The following is a 13,103-nucleotide window of genomic DNA, read 5'->3' as shown; positions in this document are numbered from 1 at the left end:
TTTTAACTAGGGTGTTATGCTGGATGCTAAAGGAATAATTTCCTAAAGGTTTTGAGTGTTTTAAAATTTTTTCATTTTTTGGCAAAAACTTAAGGTCCGCGGTCTAAGTTTTTTCCTATTTTCAGCCATATCTGGCGTCCCATGTAGCTTCCACAGCAGGCCTCCAATACCATTCCTTTTAACTAGGATGTTATGCTGGATGCTAAAGGAATAATTTCCTAAAGGTTTTGAGTGTTTTTAAAATTTTTCATTTTTTGGCAAAAACTTAAGGTCCGCGGTCTAAGTTTTTTCCTATTTTCAGCCATATCTGGTGTCCCATGTAGCTTCCACAGCAGGCCTCCAATACCATTCCTTTTAACTAGGATGTTATGCTGGATGCTAAAGGAATAATTTCCTAAAGGTTTTGAGTGTTTTTAAAATTTTTCATTTTTTGGCAAAAACTTAATGTCCGCGGTCTAAGTTTTTTCATATTTTCAGCCATATCTGGTGTCCCATGCAGCTTCCGCAGCAGGCCTCCAATACCATTCCTTTTAACTAGGATGTTATGCTGGATGCTAAAGGATATATTTCCTAAAGGTTTTGAGCGTTTTTTAAAAAAATTATTTTTTGGCAAAAACTTAAGGTCCGCGGTCTAAGTTTTTCCATTTTTTCAGCCATATCTGGTGTCCCATGTAGCTTCCACAGCAGGCCTCCAATACCATTCCTTTTAATTAGGATGTTATGCTGGATGCTAAAGGAATAATTTCCTAAAGGTTTTGAGTGTTTTTAAAATTTTTCATTTTTTGGCAAAAACTTAAGGTCCGCGGTCTAAGTTTTTTCATATTTTCAGCCATATCTGGTGTCCCATGTAGCTTCCACAGCAGGCCTCCAATACCATTCCTTTTAACTAGGATGTTATGCTGGATGCTAAAGGATATATTTCCTAAAGGTTTTGAGCGTTTTTTAAAAAAATTATTTTTTGGCAAAAACTTAAGGTCCGCGGTCTAAGTTTTTCCATTTTTTCAGCCATATCTGGTGTCCCATGTAGCTTCCACAGCAGGCCTCCAATACCATTCCTTTTAACTAGGATGTTATGCTGGATGCTAAAGGAATAATTTCCTAAAGGTTTTGAGTGTTTTTTAAATTTTTCATTTTTTGGAAAAACTTAAGGTCCGCGGTCTAAGTTTTTTCATATTTTCAGCCATATCTGGCGTCCCATGTAGCTTCCACAGCAGGCCTCCAATACCATTCCTTTTAACTAGGATGTTATGCTGGATGCTAAAGGAATGATTTCCTAAAGGTTTTGAGTGTTTTTTAAAAAAATTATTTTTTGGCAAAAACTTAAGGTCCGCGGTCTAAGTTTTTCCATTTTTTCAGCCATATCTGGTGTCCCATGTAGCTTCCACAGCACGCCTCCAATACCATTCCTTTTAACTAGGATGTTATGCTGGATGCTAAAGGAATAATTTCCTAAAGGTTTTGAGTGTTTTTTAAATTTTTCATTTTTTGGAAAAACTTAAGGTCCGCGGTCTAAGTTTTTTCATATTTTCAGCCATATCTGGCGTCCCATGTAGCTTCCACAGCAGGCCTCCAATACCATTCCTTTTAACTAGGATGTTATGCTGGATGCTAAAGGAATAATTTCCTAAAGGTTTTGAGTGTTTTTTAAATTTTTCATTTTTTGGAAAAACTTAAGGTCCGCGGTCTAAGTTTTTTCATATTTTCAGCCATATCTGGCGTCCCATGTAGCTTCCGCAGCAGGCCTCCAATACCATTCCTTTTAACTAGGATGTTATGCTGGATGCTAAAGGAATAATTTCCTAAAGGTTTTGAGTGTTTTTTAAATTTTTCATTTTTTGGAAAAACTTAAGGTCCGCGGTCTAAGTTTTTTCATATTTTCAGCCATATCTGGCGTCCCATGTAGCTTCCGCAGCAGGCCTCCAATACCATTCCTTTTAACTAAGATGTTATGCTGGATGCTAAAGGAATAATTTCCTAAAGGTTTTGAGTGTTTTTAAAATTTTTCATTTTTTGGCAAAAACTTAAGGTCCGCGGTCTAAGTTTTTTCATATTTTCAGCCATATCTGGTGTCCCATGTAGCTTCCGCAGCAGGCCTCCAATACCATTCCTTTTAACTAGGATGTTATGCTGGATGCTAAAGGAATAATTTCCTAAAGGTTTTGAGTGTTTTTAAAATTTTTCATTTTTTGGCAAAAACTTAAGGTCCGCGGTCTAAGTTTTTCCATTTTTTCAGCCATATCTGGTGTCCCATGTAGCTTCCACAGCAGGCCTCCAATACCATTCCTTTTAACTAGGATGTTATGCTGGATGCTAAAGGAATAATTTCCTAAAGGTTTTGAGTGTTTTTAAAAATTTTCATTTTTTGGCAAAAACTTAAGGTCTAAGTTTTTCCTATTTTCAGCCATATCTGGTGTCCCATGTAGCTTCCGCAGCAGGCCTCCAATACCATTCCTTTCAACTAGGATGTTATGCTGGATGCTAAAGGAATGATTTCCTAAAGGTTTTGAGTGTTTTTTAAAAAAATTATTTTTTGGCAAAAACTTAAGGTCCGCGGTCTAAGTTTTTCCATTTTTTCAGCCATATCTGGTGTCCCATGTAGCTTCCACAGCACGCCTCCAATACCATTCCTTTTAACTAGGATGTTATGCTGGATGCTAAAGGAATAATTTCCTAAAGGTTTTGAGTGTTTTTTAAATTTTTCATTTTTTGGAAAAACTTAAGGTCCGCGGTCTAAGTTTTTTCATATTTTCAGCCATATCTGGCGTCCCATGTAGCTTCCACAGCAGGCCTCCAATACCATTCCTTTTAACTAGGATGTTATGCTGGATGCTAAAGGAATAATTTCCTAAAGGTTTTGAGTGTTTTTAAAATTTTTCATTTTTTGGCAAAAACTTAAGGTCCGCGGTCTAAGTTTTTTCCTATTTTCAGCCATATCGGGCGTCCCATGTAGCTTCCGCAGCAGGCCTCCAATACCATTCCTTTTAACTAGGATGTTATGCTGGATGCTAAAGGAATAATTTCCTAAAGGTTTTGAGTGTTTTTAAAATTTTTCATTTTTTGGCAAAAACTTAAGGTCCGCGGTCTAAGTTTTTTCATATTTTCAGCCATATCTGGCGTCCCATGTAGCTTCCACAGCAGGCCTCCAATACCATTCCTTTTAACTAGGATGTTATGCTGGATGCTAAAGGAATAATTTCCTAAAGGTTTTGAGTGTTTTTTAAATTTTTCATTTTTTGGAAAAACTTAAGGTCCGCGGTCTAAGTTTTTTCATATTTTCAGCCATATCTGGCGTCCCATGTAGCTTCCACAGCAGGCCTCCAATACCATTCCTTTTAACTAGGATGTTATGCTGGATGCTAAAGGAATAATTTCCTAAAGGTTTTGAGTGTTTTTAAAATTTTTCATTTTTTGGCAAAAACTTAAGGTCCGCGGTCTAAGTTTTTTCCTATTTTCAGCCATATCTGGCGTCCCATGTAGCTTCCGCAGCAGGCCTCCAATACCATTCCTTTTAACTAGGATGTTATGCTGGATGCTAAAGGAATAATTTCCTAAAGGTTTTGAGTGTTTTTAAAATTTTTCATTTTTTGGCAAAAACTTAAGGTCCGTGGTCTAAGTTTTTTCATATTTTCAGCCATATCTGGTGTCCCATGTAGCTTCCACAGCAGGCCTCCAATACCATTCCTTTTAACTAGGATGTTATGCTGGATGCTAAAGGAATAATTTCCTAAAGGTTTTGAGTGTTTTTAAAATTTTTCATTTTTTGGCAAAAACTTAAGGTCCGCGGTCTAAGTTTTTTCATATTTTCAGCCATATCTGGCGTCCCATGTAGCTTCCACAGCAGGCCTCCAATACCATTCCTTTTAACTAGGATGTTATGCTGGATGCTAAAGGATATATTTCCTAAAGGTTTTGGGAGTTTTTTAAAAAAATTATTTTTTGGCAAAAACTTAAGGTCCGCGGTCTAAAGTTTTTCCATTTTTTCAGCCATATCTGGTGTCCCATGTAGCTTCCACAGCAGGCCTCCAATACCATTCCTTTTAACTAGGATGTTATGCTGGATGCTAAAGGAATAATTTCCTAAAGGTTTTGAGTGTTTTTAAAATTTTTCATTTTTTGGCAAAAACTTAAGGTCCGCGGTCTAAGTTTTTTCATATTTTCAGCCATATCTGGTGTCCCATGTAGCTTCCGCAGCAGGCCTCCAATACCATTCCTTTTAACTAGGGTGTTATGCTGGATGCTAAAGGAATAATTTCCTAAAGGTTTTGAATGTTTTAAAAATTTTTCATTTTTTGGCAAAAACTTAAGGTCCGCGGTCTAAGTTTTTTCCTATTTTCAGCCATATCTGGCGTCCCATGTAGCTTCCACAGCAGGCCTCCAATACCATTCCTTTTAACTAGGATGTTATGCTGGATGCTAAAGGGATAATTTCCTAAAGGTTTTGAGTGTTTTTAAAATTTTTCATTTTTTGGCAAAAACTTAAGGTCCGCGGTCTAAGTTTTTTCCTATTTTCAGCCATATCTGGTGTCCCATGTAGCTTCCGCAGCAGGCCTCCAATACCATTCCTTTTAACTAGGATGTTATGCTGGATGCTAAAGGAATAATTTCCTAAAGGTTTTGAGTGTTTTTAAAATTTTTCATTTTTTGGCAAAAACTTAAGGTCCGCGGTCTAAGTTTTTTCCTATTTTCAGCCATATCTGGTGTCCCATGTAGCTTCCGCAGCAGGCCTCCAATACCATTCCTTTTAACTAGGATGTTATGCTGGATGCTAAAGGAATAATTTCCTAAAGGTTTTGAGTGTTTTTAAAATTTTTCATTTTTTGGCAAAAACTTAAGGTCCGTGGTCTAAGTTTTTTCCTATTTTCAGCCATATCTGGTGTCCCATGTAGCTTCCGCAGCAGGCCTCCAATACCATTCCTTTAACTAGGATGTTATGCTGGATGCTAAAGGATATATTTCCTAAAGGTTTTGAGCGTTTTTTTAAAAAAATATTTTTTGGCAAAAACTTAAGGTCCGCGGTCTAAGTTTTTCCATTTTTTCAGCCATATCTGGTGTCCCATGTAGCTTCCACAGCAGGCCTCCAATACCATTCCTTTTAACTAGGATGTTATGCTGGATGCTAAAGGAATAATTTCCTAAAGGTTTTGAGTGTTTTTAAAATTTTTCATTTTTTGGCAAAAACTTAAGGTCCGCGGTCTAAATTCTTTTCATATTTTCAGCCATATCTGGTGTCCCATGTAGCTTCCGCAGCAGGCCTCCAATACCATTCCTTTTAACTAGGATGTTATGCTGGATGCTAAAGGAATAATTTCCTAAAGGTTTTGAGTGTTTTTAAAATTTTTCATTTTTTGGCAAAAACTTAAGGTCCGCGGTCTAAGTTTTTTCATATTTTCAGCCATATCTGGTGTCCCATGTAGCTTCCACAGCAGGCCTCCAATACCATTCCTTTTAACTAGGATGTTATGCTGGATGCTAAAGGAATAATTTCCTAAAGGTTTTGAGTGTTTTTAAAATTTTTCATTTTTTGGCAAAAACTTAAGGTCCGCGGTCTAAGTTTTTTCATATTTTCAGCCATATCTGGTGTCCCATGTAGCTTCCACAGCAGGCCTCCAATACCATTCCTTTTAACTAGGATGTTATGCTGGATGCTAAAGGATATATTTCCTAAAGGTTTTGAGCGTTTTTAAAAAAAATTATTTTTTGGCAAAAACTTAAGGTCCGCGGTCTAAGTTTTTCCATTTTTTCAGCCATATCTGGTGTCCCATGTAGCTTCCACAGCAGGCCTCCAATACCATTCCTTTTAACTAGGATGTTATGCTGGATGCTAAAGGAATAATTTCCTAAAGGTTTTGAGTGTTTTTTAAATTTTTCATTTTTTGGAAAAACTTAAGGTCCGCGGTCTAAGTTTTTTCCTATTTTCAGCCATATCTGGCGTCCCATGTAGCTTCCGCAGCAGGCCTCCAATACCATTCCTTTTAACTAGGATGTTATGCTGGATGCTAAAGGAATAATTTCCTAAAGGTTTTGAGTGTTTTTTAAATTTTTCATTTTTTGGAAAAACTTAAGGTCCGCGGTCTAAGTTTTTTCATATTTTCAGCCATATCTGGCGTCCCATGTAGCTTCCGCAGCAGGCCTCCAATACCATTCCTTTTAACTAGGATGTTATGCTGGATGCTAAAGGAATAATTTCCTAAACGTTTTGAGTGTTTTTAAAATTTTTCATTTTTTGGCAAAAACTTAAGGTCCGCGGTCTAAGTTTTTTCATATTTTCAGCCATATCTGGTGTCCCATGTAGCTTCCACAGCAGGCCTCCAATACCATTCCTTTTAACTAGGATGTTATGCTGGATGCTAAAGGAATAATTTCCTAAAGGTTTTGAGTGTTTTTAAAATTTTTCATTTTTTGGCAAAAACTTAAGGTCCGCGGTCTAAGTTTTTTCATATTTTCAGACATATCTGTTGTCCCATGTAGCTTCCGCAGCAGGCCTCCAATACCATTCCTTTTAACTAGGATGTTATGCTGGATGCTAAAGGAATAATTTCCTAAAGGTTTTGAGTGTTTTTAAAATTTTTCATTTTTTGGCAAAAACTTAAGGTCCGCGGTCTAAGTTTTTTCATATTTTCAGCCATATCTGGCGTCCCATGTAGCTTCCGCAGCAGGCCTCCAATGCCATTCCTTTTAACTAGGATGTTATGCTGGATGCTAAAGGATATATTTCCTAAAGGTTTTGAGCGTTTTTTAAAAAAATTATTTTTTGGCAAAAACTTAAGGTCCGCGGTCTAAGTTTTTCCATTTTTTCAGCCATATCTGGTGTCCCAAGTAGCTTCCACAGCAGGCCTCCAATACCATTCCTTTTAACTAGGATGTTATGCTGGATGCTAAAGGAATAATTTCCTAAAGGTTTTGAGTGTTTTTAAAATTTTTCATTTTTTGGCAAAAACTTAAGGTCCGCGGTCTAAGTTTTTTCATATTTTTTCAGACATATCTGGTGTCCCATGTAGCTTCCGCAGCAGGCCTCCAATACCATTCCTTTTAACTAGGATGTTATGCTGGATGCTAAAGGAATGATTTCCTAAAGGTTTTGAGTGTTTTTTAAAAAAATTATTTTTTGGCAAAAACTTAAGGTCCGCGGTCTAAGTTTTTCCATTTTTTCAGCCATATCTGGTGTCCCATGTAGCTTCCACAGCACGCCTCCAATACCATTCCTTTTAACTAGGATGTTATGCTGGATGCTAAAGGAATAATTTCCTAAAGGTTTTGAGTGTTTTTTAAATTTTTCATTTTTTGGAAAAACTTAAGGTCCGCGGTCTAAGTTTTTTCATATTTTCAGCCATATCTGGCGTCCCATGTAGCTTCCACAGCAGGCCTCCAATACCATTCCTTTTAACTAGGATGTTATGCTGGATGCTAAAGGAATAATTTCCTAAAGGTTTTGAGTGTTTTTAAAATTTTTCATTTTTTGGCAAAAACTTAAGGTCCGCGGTCTAAGTTTTTTCCTATTTTCAGCCATATCTGGCGTCCCATGTAGCTTCCGCAGCAGGCCTCCAATACCATTCCTTTTAACTAGGATGTTATGCTGGATGCTAAAGGAATAATTTCCTAAAGGTTTTGAGTGTTTTTAAAATTTTTCATTTTTTGGCAAAAACTTAAGGTCCGCGGTCTAAGTTTTTTCATATTTTCAGCCATATCTGGCGTCCCATGTAGCTTCCACAGCAGGCCTCCAATACCATTCCTTTTAACTAGGATGTTATGCTGGATGCTAAAGGAATAATTTCCTAAAGGTTTTGAGTGTTTTTAAAATTTTTCATTTTTTGGCAAAAACTTAAGGTCCGCGGTCTAAGTTTTTTCATATTTTCAGCCATATCTGGTGTCCCATGTAGCTTCCACAGCAGGCCTCCAATACCATTCCTTTTAACTAGGATGTTATGCTGGATGCTAAAGGAATAATTTCCTAAAGGTTTTGAGTGTTTTTAAAATTTTTCATTTTTTGGCAAAAACTTAAGGTCCGTGGTCTAAGTTTTTTCATATTTTCAGCCATATCTGGTGTCCCATGTAGCTTCCACAGCAGGCCTCCAATACCATTCCTTTTAACTAGGATGTTATGCTGGATGCTAAAGGAATAATTTCCTAAAGGTTTTGAGTGTTTTTAAAATTTTTCATTTTTTGGCAAAAACTTAAGGTCCGCGGTCTAATTTTTTTCATATTTTCAGCCATATCTGGTGTCCCATGTAGCTTCCGCAGCAGGCCTCCAATACCATTCCTTTTAACTAGGATGTTATGCTGGATGCTAAAGGATATATTTCCTAAAGGTTTTGAGCGTTTTTTAAAAAAATTATTTTTTGGCAAAAACTTAAGGTCCGCGGTCTAAGTTTTTCCATTTTTTCAGCCATATCTGGTGTCCCATGTAGCTTCCACAGCAGGCCTCCAATACCATTCCTTTTAACTAGGATGTTATGCTGGATGCTAAAGGAATAATTTCCTAAAGGTTTTGAGTGTTTTTAAAATTTTTCATTTTTTGGCAAAAACTTAAGGTCCGCGGTCTAAGTTTTTTCATATTTTCAGCCATATCTGGTGTCCCATGTAGCTTCCACAGCAGGCCTCCAATACCATTCCTTTTAACTAGGATGTTATGCTGGATGCTAAAGGAATAATTTCCTAAAGGTTTTGAGTGTTTTTTAAATTTTTCATTTTTTGGAAAAACTTAAGGTCCGCGGTCTAAGTTTTTTCATATTTTCAGCCATATCTGGCGTCCCATGTAGCTTCCACAGCAGGCCTCCAATACCATTCCTTTTAACTAGGATGTTATGCTGGATGCTAAAGGAATAATTTCCTAAAGGTTTTGAGTGTTTTTAAAATTTTTCATTTTTTGGCAAAAACTTAAGGTCCGCGGTCTAAGTTTTTTCCTATTTTCAGCCATATCTGGCGTCCCATGTAGCTTCCGCAGCAGGCCTCCAATACCATTCCTTTTAACTAGGATGTTATGCTGGATGCTAAAGGAATAATTTCCTAAAGGTTTTGAGTGTTTTTAAAATTTTTCATTTTTTGGCAAAAACTTAAGGTCCGCGGTCTAAGTTTTTTCATATTTTCAGCCATATCTGGCGTCCCATGTAGCTTCCACAGCAGGCCTCCAATACCATTCCTTTTAACTAGGATGTTATGCTGGATGCTAAAGGAATAATTTCCTAAAGGTTTTGAGTGTTTTTAAAATTTTTCATTTTTTGGCAAAAACTTAAGGTCCGCGGTCTAATTTTTTTCATATTTTCAGCCATATCTGGTGTCCCATGTAGCTTCCGCAGCAGGCCTCCAATACCATTCCTTTTAACTAGGATGTTATGCTGGATGCTAAAGGAATAATTTCCTAAAGGTTTTGAGTGTTTTTAAAATTTTTCATTTTTTGGCAAAAACTTAAGGTCCGCGGTCTAAGTTTTTTCATATTTTCAGCCATATCTGGTGTCCCATGTAGCTTCCGCAGCAGGCCTCCAATACCATTCCTTTTAACTAGGGTGTTATGCTGGATGCTAAAGGAATAATTTCCTAAAGGTTTTGAGTGTTTTAAAATTTTTTCATTTTTTGGCAAAAACTTAAGGTCCGCGGTCTAAGTTTTTTCCTATTTTCAGCCATATCTGGCGTCCCATGTAGCTTCCACAGCAGGCCTCCAATACCATTCCTTTTAACTAGGATGTTATGCTGGATGCTAAAGGAATAATTTCCTAAAGGTTTTGAGTGTTTTTAAAATTTTTCATTTTTTGGCAAAAACTTAAGGTCCGCGGTCTAAGTTTTTTCCTATTTTCAGCCATATCTGGTGTCCCATGTAGCTTCCACAGCAGGCCTCCAATACCATTCCTTTTAACTAGGATGTTATGCTGGATGCTAAAGGAATAATTTCCTAAAGGTTTTGAGTGTTTTTAAAATTTTTCATTTTTTGGCAAAAACTTAATGTCCGCGGTCTAAGTTTTTTCATATTTTCAGCCATATCTGGTGTCCCATGTAGCTTCCGCAGCAGGCCTCCAATACCATTCCTTTTAACTAGGATGTTATGCTGGATGCTAAAGGATATATTTCCTAAAGGTTTTGAGCGTTTTTTAAAAAAATTATTTTTTGGCAAAAACTTAAGGTCCGCGGTCTAAGTTTTTCCATTTTTTCAGCCATATCTGGTGTCCCATGTAGCTTCCACAGCAGGCCTCCAATACCATTCCTTTTAATTAGGATGTTATGCTGGATGCTAAAGGAATAATTTCCTAAAGGTTTTGAGTGTTTTTAAAATTTTTCATTTTTTGGCAAAAACTTAAGGTCCGCGGTCTAAGTTTTTTCATATTTTCAGCCATATCTGGTGTCCCATGTAGCTTCCACAGCAGGCCTCCAATACCATTCCTTTTAACTAGGATGTTATGCTGGATGCTAAAGGATATATTTCCTAAAGGTTTTGAGCGTTTTTTAAAAAAATTATTTTTTGGCAAAAACTTAAGGTCCGCGGTCTAAGTTTTTCCATTTTTTCAGCCATATCTGGTGTCCCATGTAGCTTCCACAGCAGGCCTCCAATACCATTCCTTTTAACTAGGATGTTATGCTGGATGCTAAAGGAATAATTTCCTAAAGGTTTTGAGTGTTTTTTAAATTTTTCATTTTTTGGAAAAACTTAAGGTCCGCGGTCTAAGTTTTTTCATATTTTCAGCCATATCTGGCGTCCCATGTAGCTTCCACAGCAGGCCTCCAATACCATTCCTTTTAACTAGGATGTTATGCTGGATGCTAAAGGAATGATTTCCTAAAGGTTTTGAGTGTTTTTTAAAAAAATTATTTTTTGGCAAAAACTTAAGGTCCGCGGTCTAAGTTTTTCCATTTTTTCAGCCATATCTGGTGTCCCATGTAGCTTCCACAGCACGCCTCCAATACTATTCCTTTTAACTAGGATGTTATGCTGGATGCTAAAGGAATAATTTCCTAAAGGTTTTGAGTGTTTTTTAAATTTTTCATTTTTTGGAAAAACTTAAGGTCCGCGGTCTAAGTTTTTTCATATTTTCAGCCATATCTGGCGTCCCATGTAGCTTCCACAGCAGGCCTCCAATACCATTCCTTTTAACTAGGATGTTATGCTGGATGCTAAAGGAATAATTTCCTAAAGGTTTTGAGTGTTTTTAAAATTTTTCATTTTTTGGCAAAAACTTAAGGTCCGCGGTCTAAGTTTTTTCCTATTTTCAGCCATATCTGGCGTCCCATGTAGCTTCCACAGCAGGCCTCCAATACCATTCCTTTTAACTAGGATGTTATGCTGGATGCTAAAGGGATAATTTCCTAAAGGTTTTGAGTGTTTTTAAAATTTTTCATTTTTTGGCAAAAACTTAAGGTCCGCGGTCTAAGTTTTTTCCTATTTTCAGCCATATCTGGTGTCCCATGTAGCTTCCGCAGCAGGCCTCCAATACCATTCCTTTTAACTAGGATGTTATGCTGGATGCTAAAGGAATAATTTCCTAAAGGTTTTGAGTGTTTTTAAAATTTTTCATTTTTTGGCAAAAACTTAAGGTCCGCGGTCTAAGTTTTTTCCTATTTTCAGCCATATCTGGTGTCCCATGTAGCTTCCACAGCAGGCCTCCAATACCATTCCTTTTAACTAGGATGTTATGCTGGATGCTAAAGGATATATTTCCTAAAGGTTTTGAGCGTTTTTAAAAAAAATTATTTTTTGGCAAAAACTTAAGGTCCGCGGTCTAAGTTTTTCCATTTTTTCAGCCATATCTGGTGTCCCATGTAGCTTCCACAGCAGGCCTCCAATACCATTCCTTTTAACTAGGATGTTATGCTGGATGCTAAAGGAATAATTTCCTAAAGGTTTTGAGTGTTTTTTAAATTTTTCATTTTTTGGAAAAACTTAAGGTCCGCGGTCTAAGTTTTTTCCTATTTTCAGCCATATCTGGCGTCCCATGTAGCTTCCGCAGCAGGCCTCCAATACCATTCCTTTTAACTAGGATGTTATGCTGGATGCTAAAGGAATAATTTCCTAAAGGTTTTGAGTGTTTTTTAAATTTTTCATTTTTTGGAAAAACTTAAGGTCCGCGGTCTAAGTTTTTTCATATTTTCAGCCATATCTGGCGTCCCATGTAGCTTCCGCAGCAGGCCTCCAATACCATTCCTTTTAACTAGGATGTTATGCTGGATGCTAAAGGAATAATTTCCTAAACGTTTTGAGTGTTTTTAAAATTTTTCATTTTTTGGCAAAAACTTAAGGTCCGCGGTCTAAGTTTTTTCATATTTTCAGCCATATCTGGTGTCCCATGTAGCTTCCACAGCAGGCCTCCAATACCATTCCTTTTAACTAGGATGTTATGCTGGATGCTAAAGGAATGATTTCCTAAAGGTTTTGAGTGTTTTTAAAATTTTTCATTTTTTGGCAAAAACTTAAGGTCCGCGGTCTAAGTTTTTTCATATTTTCAGACATATCTGTTGTCCCATGTAGCTTCCGCAGCAGGCCTCCAATACCATTCCTTTTAACTAGGATGTTATGCTGGATGCTAAAGGAATAATTTCCTAAAGGTTTTGAGTGTTTTTACAATTTTTCATTTTTTGGCAAAAACTTAAGGTCCGCGGTCTAAGTTTTTTCATATTTTCAGCCATATCTGGTGTCCCATGTAGCTTCCACAGCAGGCCTCCAATACCATTCCTTTTAACTAGGATGTTATGCTGGATGCTAAAGGAATAATTTCCTAAAGGTTTTGAGTGTTTTTAAAATTTTTCATTTTTTGGCAAAAACTTAAGGTCCGCGGTCTAAGTTTTTTCATATTTTCAGCCATATCTGGCGTCCCATGTAGCTTCCGCAGCAGGCCTCCAATGCCATTCCTTTTAACTAGGATGTTATGCTGGATGCTAAAGGATATATTTCCTAAAGGTTTTGAGCGTTTTTTAAAAAAATTATTTTTTGGCAAAAACTTAAGGTCCGCGGTCTAAGTTTTTCCATTTTTTCAGCCATATCTGGTGTCCCATGTAGCTTCCACAGCAGGCCTCCAATACCATTCCTTTTAACTAGGATGTTATGCTGGATGCTAAAGGAATAATTTCCTAAAGGTTTTGAGTGTTTTTAAAATTTTTCATTTTTTGGCAAAAACTTAAGGTCC

This window comes from Spea bombifrons, chromosome 9 (assembly GCF_027358695.1).
Source record: "Spea bombifrons isolate aSpeBom1 chromosome 9, aSpeBom1.2.pri, whole genome shotgun sequence".
Lineage (NCBI taxonomy): Eukaryota > Metazoa > Chordata > Amphibia > Anura > Pelobatidae > Spea > Spea bombifrons.
This window is presented reverse-complemented; position numbering follows the sequence as displayed.